Source organism: Cydia pomonella, unplaced genomic scaffold, assembly GCF_033807575.1.
Source record: "Cydia pomonella isolate Wapato2018A unplaced genomic scaffold, ilCydPomo1 PGA_scaffold_118, whole genome shotgun sequence".
NCBI classification, from domain to species: Eukaryota; Metazoa; Arthropoda; class Insecta; order Lepidoptera; family Tortricidae; genus Cydia; species Cydia pomonella.
Genome location: NW_026907763.1, coordinates 14,918 through 21,681, shown reverse-complemented (window position 1 = coordinate 21,681; position 6,764 = coordinate 14,918). Strand labels below are relative to the sequence as shown.

The window sequence follows — 6,764 nt, the reverse complement described above, 5'->3', positions numbered from 1 at the left end:
ATGGGATAAGATTTTAAACATAAAATAATAAGGTCCCAGAAAATATGTATGAAATTGAATACTCGATGTGGCATATATTTTGTGGTTAAATTTACATTCATGAGATTGTCACCATATGTATGTACTTGGTAAAGGCGTTAAAATAATAAGGTGTTTCCAAACAGGATAACATCAAAATATTTAAACTATAGATAGTGCTCTAGCAAAGCATGAAGTGTTTCTAATCTATTTGATAATATACTATAAAAACTTCATTTTCTAGCACTTACTGAACAAACTTTTCTAAATGCGCCAAAAAGGGAGTGGTAAAACATTTTTTTTACATTTTAGACGTAAAATTATAGTTGACAGATATAACTCGTTCATTTGCATTTCCCTCGCTAATAATTGCTGTTGTAATAAAAATCGTGATCATATATTTTATTATAAAAATAATCACGTGTAATCAGTATTCAAAACTATAATTTTGTCACAATATATACATATCACAAACCAACCCGAGACCTAACTGCTCACCAAGAGGATTCTAAAAAGGCCACACAACATATGCCTATCACAAACCAACACCGAGTTCCTTCGCACTTCTTAGAAGTTCATCATTAAGTCGATCTCGTGACCCGAGAACTAACTGCTCACCAAGAGGATTTTAAAAAGGCCATACAACATATGCCTGTTACAAACCAACACTAATTTCCCTCGCACTTTTTAGAAGATCGTCATCAGGTCGATCTCGTGATCCGAAACCTAACTGCTCACCAAGAGGACTCTAAAAAGGCCACACAACGTATGCCTAGCAGAAACCAACACCGAGTTCCCTCGCACTTCTTCGTAGTTCATCATCAGGTCCATCTCGTTACCCGAGACCTAACTGCTCACCAAGAGGTTCCTAAAAAATCCACACAACATAAGTATGCATATCACGAACCAACACCGAGTGCCCTCACACATATTCGAACAATGCCTATAATATGTCGCAATGATACGATACAGATCTGTCAGTGTCAAAAGTGACTTTTTGGTTAACTAAATGTCACTTTTGACACTGACAGATCGGTATCGTATCACTGAGACATAAATAAATAAATATTATAGGACATTATTACACAAATTGACTAAGTCCCACAGTAAGCTCAATAAGGCTTGTGTTAAGGGTACTTAGACAACGATATATATAATATATACATATGTATAAATACTTAAATACATAGAAAACACCCATGACCCAGGAACAAATATCCATGCTCATCACACGAATAAATGTCCTTACCAGGATTTGAACCCGGGACCATCAGCTTCGTAGGCAGGGTCGCTACCCACTAGGCCAAACCGGTCGTCCTGATTGATAAATTAATCATGTTATAGAATTTCAAAAATACTCTATTTTTATACCTCGTCGCTTTTGTGGCAATCACAGCCTTTGGACGTTTGCAACTAGGAGAATGTCACATGGGCGTTCCCGTCTCTGAAAGCCTGCTAAAATTTGGATTTTTATTTCATTTCTTATTTTGATACTATCTCAATAATGATCATTCTACTAAGATAAACTACCCACTAAATAACTAAACTACATATTAATTATTCTCTATAAAAAAATTAAAGAGAATCGCAGTGTTCTCTCATATTTTAGGGTTCCGTAGCCAAATGGCAAAAAACGGATTCATCATGTCCGTCTGTCTGTCCGATTATGTCACCGCCACTTTTTACCGAAACTATAAGAGCTATACTATTCAAACTTGGTAAGTAGATGTATTCTATGAACCGCATTTGGATTTTTACACAAACATAGAAAATAAACAATAAATTTTGGGGGTTCCCCATACTTAGAACTGAAACTCGAAAAATCTTTTTTCATCAAACCCATACGTGTGGGGTATCTATGGATAGGTCTTTAAAAATTATATTGAGGTTTCTAATATCATTTTTTTCTAAACTGAATAGTTTGCGCGAGAGACACTTCCAAAGTGAAAAAAAGTGTATGTCCCCCTGTAACTTCTAAAATAACAGAATGAAAAATCTAAAAAAAATATATGATATACATTACCATGCAAACTTCCACCGATAATTGGTTTGAACGAGATCTAGTAAGTAGTTTTTTTAATACGTCATAAATGGTACGGAACCCTTCATGGGCGAGTCCGAGTCGCACTTGGCCGCTTTTTAAAATGGCACAATACGGTACGAACGAAAGCACGAACTTTCCACAACGGATGAAACTATCATCGTCACATCACTATTCGTTCACGTGAAAGGGATAGCACATTGCATTTTCAAGTTGACGAAAAGGGACGGGACGGGCGTACTTCGTTCCCGCTCAGTACAACCATATTTACCAGTATAACATGAACCCCGCGGACAAGGAACAATTTTCAACAAAATAATGAATTTGACTTACTTATGGAATGTTATTCCATCTGTTTTGTATTTGGAAGACTGAGATGACTTGCCACACAATTTTACGCTGCAATATACCATTATTAGGGAACGAATTCAAATTTACGATTTATTTTCGTACAGACGGGCACACTGCTAACAAGGCGTAAATGTGGGCGCAACTAATCGGAGCGGCACGCGTGTGCTCTGTGTTATATGCGCTCTGTACCCCATACGGGCCGCGAGTCGTCCTATAAGGTCAGTCTATAGGGGTTGGTGGTAGCAATTAGGCATTAAAACACTCGTGTGATCCTTTTATGAAACTTCGTTCATCTCATTTATCCACGTTTCATAAACATTCAATATTTTAAACATCAATCGATTTTTTAGTCTGATCCAATTCACTTTGTGAACCAGTTTGCCTCGGACTACTATAAAACGATTATAAAATATAGGTATAATTAATTAATTTTCTCACAGTAGTCGTAAAAAGCACTAATTTGTATTTACTCGGCTGAAAGTGCAATAGATCGAGTCTTCGAGTTTTTGTCTTAAACTAACTCGTCCATCTATTACTCACTTTCTAGCCTCTTGAAGAATGCTCTTCAACAAACTATTTTGGAAGTTTTGCCCTTAACGCTGACTGGGTGACAACAATTTATTATGCACGCTAAGAGAAAAATAAATTCAGACAAAAGATATCCGGAGATTGTCTAAGTATTAAAAAATACCTAATTATTATCTTTTAGGTTAAGTAGTAAATATTTAGGTGTGGTTAGCTAAACCTGCCCTTTCTGATAAAAATAACTACTCAATAGAAAAAAATGAGACTTCAATTTATAATCGAATGGCTGCCTAAAAAGAAAAATACAAAATAATCGGCTGATTGCGATATACCTACATATATTATTTGAACAATAGCTTAAGTATTTAGAACCGCCTCCCGGAAAACGTTTATAAAATAGCTTTTTGATATTCATGAGTCAACAAAAACGAGTGCATAAAAGATCTCTTGGGTCGAATGGAAAAATAAAAGGCGGCGCCGGGCTCTGTCGTCAGATATGAATGCAATCTTGGCGTTATTACCGAATGGAATATGGAACGACAGAAACCGAGGTATTGTCATAACACAACCTGCCTTGTGATAGCAATCCAGCAATTTCAGATACCTTTGTAGTCATATGAGGGGCAGATTTGGGTTTATTGAGGAAGGGAGTTTTATGAACGTGAACCCTTTGCTGAACCTAGTGTGGATGTTATCTACAAATACATATAGCTGCCAGTGCTGTAAATCGTTCAACATTTCTTGACAGTACTTGTAATATCCAAGAGGATAAATTAAGATTCGCCTGAGATTCGCCTAGCCGATTAGTGATAAGATAACCTTGCCCAGCCCATCCTTAGAGTGTAATTCGTGTACTTTATTATTGGATGCTACGATATAGCCTATACACATACCTATACTAGAGGATCGTTCATGTATAATTACACCATTTGCAGTTTATACAATTTATTGAACGATATAAATTCTAGGTTAAATTTAAATTATCAAATTAAAATAATTTCAACATTTATAATACAGTAGGTACCTACATTATCTTACATATAAATTTATCAATTATAGCCTTAATTTATTCATAACAATGTAGCAACGCCATGTAGGATTATTGAAGCATGAGGTTTATGTTAATCAAACCACCCGATATTAATTCCACCTCTAATCTACCCACCGAACTAGAAAACTTGAGGTTTCAATCAAGTACCACCCCTTTTTTAGGTCAAGATTTGCATAAACAATCACTCATGAAGATTTAATGTTTGAACTTAGTCTCTAATGGACGCGTACTCAATATATGTGTATCAACTATACCTAATTACCTATTCAAAGATTGTGAACTCTTCGCTTTCCGTCTTTATTCGCTATGCACGCAAGAAAATAATAATCAATCAAACCATTCTCATCAATAACAGTCAATGTAAATAATGCTGCAACTGTTACATCGTGAAATTGTAATGTGCCCTCGATAGCCAAGCCGGGTTATTCCGTGAAAAAAGGAATATTCATAAAAAAATGTTTAATGTATGTTTGCTTCATTGTGATTGTAACGGCATTTCAAAAATGTATTTGTATTGTTTCAGGTAACCCAACATACGGAGCAATGGAGCACCAATCATCAGACGAAGATTTTTATAGCATATGCTTGAATATGACCTCTGATGAACTTAGCCTCGGAGCATGTAACTACAGCAATGAATATGAAAGTGGAGAGCTTCTAGAGAAAGTAGTGTCCAGGGTTGTACCAATTTTCTTCGGCTTCATCGGAATCGTTGGACTAGTTGGCAATGCTTTGGTCGTGTTGGTCGTCTCGCCAACCCTGGCATGCGATCGACCACAAATCTCCTCATCATAAATCTGGCAGTAGCTGATCTCCTCTTCGTCATTTTCTGCGTACCTTTCACAGCCACGGACTATGTAATGCCAAGATGGCCGTTGGCGATTGGTGGTGCAAAGTTGTGCAATATTTCATAGTGGTCACCGCCCACGCGTCAGTATACACCTTAGTGCTTATGTCCTTAGACAGATTCATGGCTGTAGTACACCCAATAGCATCAATGTCGATCAGAACAGAGAAAACGCGTTATTAGCAATAGCTTGCATCTGGGTGGTGATACTAACAACAGCAATACCTGTAGGAATATGCCATGGAGAGAGAGAGTACTCTTACTACCATAGAAATCATTCATCATGCGTCTTTCTAGAAGAGCAGGGTTACAGCAAGCTGGGCTTCCAGATGTCGTTCTTCCTATCTTCATACGTCATACCGTTGGCGTTGATTAGTTTTCTTTACATGTGTATGCTGATCCGGCTCTGGAAGAGTGCGCCGGGGGGGAGAGTTTCTGCGGAAAGTAGAAGGGGGAGGAAGAAAGTGACCAGGATGGTCGTCGTGGTGGTTGTGGTGTTTGCTGTGTGCTGGTGTCCTATACAGGTAAGCATTATTACATTATATTAATTAAGTTGATCATTGACAAGATGGACTTTTGACTGTTATTTCAATGTAAAAGCACCACAATTTAACTTATAAAATAACACAGATGTCTAGAATATTTTACTTTGCAACATAAATAGCGTATATGTATAAAACATAACGAACACGTTGTCAGTCAAAATTAAATCCTCGTCACGTTGTAACATTTAACCCCTCGATACGCCTGCGACGCGACGGGCAAAAGGAATAAAGAATTACCCATACGAGGTACAAGATCCAAACGTGGCGGGACTAATATCACTGGTCCTTTTATTAAATTTCAAGAAACATGAGCACAATACTACACAGGGTAGACTGAAAGTTCCTGGATTCTCAAAACAGGTAATAATCATATTTCTTCTAACAACGAGGATATTAGTAAGAGAGCTGGTAGACATTTTAGAGTAGGTATAAAGCTGAAAATTTGTTTCAAACTTGGACTGCCAAGTTCTGCAGACTTAGCTGGGGGGTAGCGGGGCTAAATCAACCCGTATACATTTAAAATATTTTTTTTTTTGCTCTAAATAGGGTTTAAGTATACTAAAAATCTATCAATAACGCCTAAATAAATTGCAGTGATCACAGGTGATGCGTCAATTATCCCAATTCCACCGCCTTTTTAAACCCCTTTAGAGAAGATTTCCGTGATAAAAACTACCCTACGTCAATTCTTAATCTCTCAATATAAATCGGTTCAACAGTTTATCTGAGTCTGCTCCACTGCAACTCCTTTGTATGTGTAATACTAATTGGAAACGAAGAGTACCTAAATTTACACCATTCAATCAATATGTTTATTCTCAGACAGCTACATTTTAAACTAAATAATCGGCCAAGAGCATATCGGGCCGTGCTTATTGAGTCAGTGTAGGGCTTCGTCGTTACCACTCTATCAGAAACAGTCCAAATGGGGGCTATTATTAAGTATCATGTACATTACAAGCATAAGAAACTAAGTGAGTAATACCTTCGCAGCACTTTGTACGTTCTTTTCTTAGTAAGAGAAGATTATTTGCAATAAGTAACTCAAAAACGACTGCTGATCATGTTCGCTATAGTTTTTGTTAGGATTAGGGATCCAAAGAGGGAAAGAAAAGCTTGTTTTAACACCAAATAAATGTTTTAATTATAAATGAATTACACTTGACTGGCGCCGCTGCGCTTCTCCTCTACCACTAAACGCGCTTGAAGATTTTTCAAAGTCCGCTCCTCTGCTGCAACTGATTCCCACGCAGAAATAAAGGTAGACTGGTAGACTCGTGAAAATCTTTGTTATAACCATCTTCTCCGAAATTTCTCAATTCATTGTCTTCAGTTTATCAACCGTTGACAGGTATTTTGCCATGGGCGCTTCATATTTAAGGTTGT

The 6,764-nt window shown here is 37.1% G+C and overlaps 1 pseudogene; it reads left to right on the top strand.

Moving 5' to 3' along the window:
- Positions 1-3,927: 3,927 nt before the first annotated feature.
- Positions 3,928-6,557, top strand: LOC133533209 (allatostatin-A receptor-like; annotated as a pseudogene).
- The last annotated feature ends 207 nt before the right edge of the window (positions 6,558-6,764 follow it).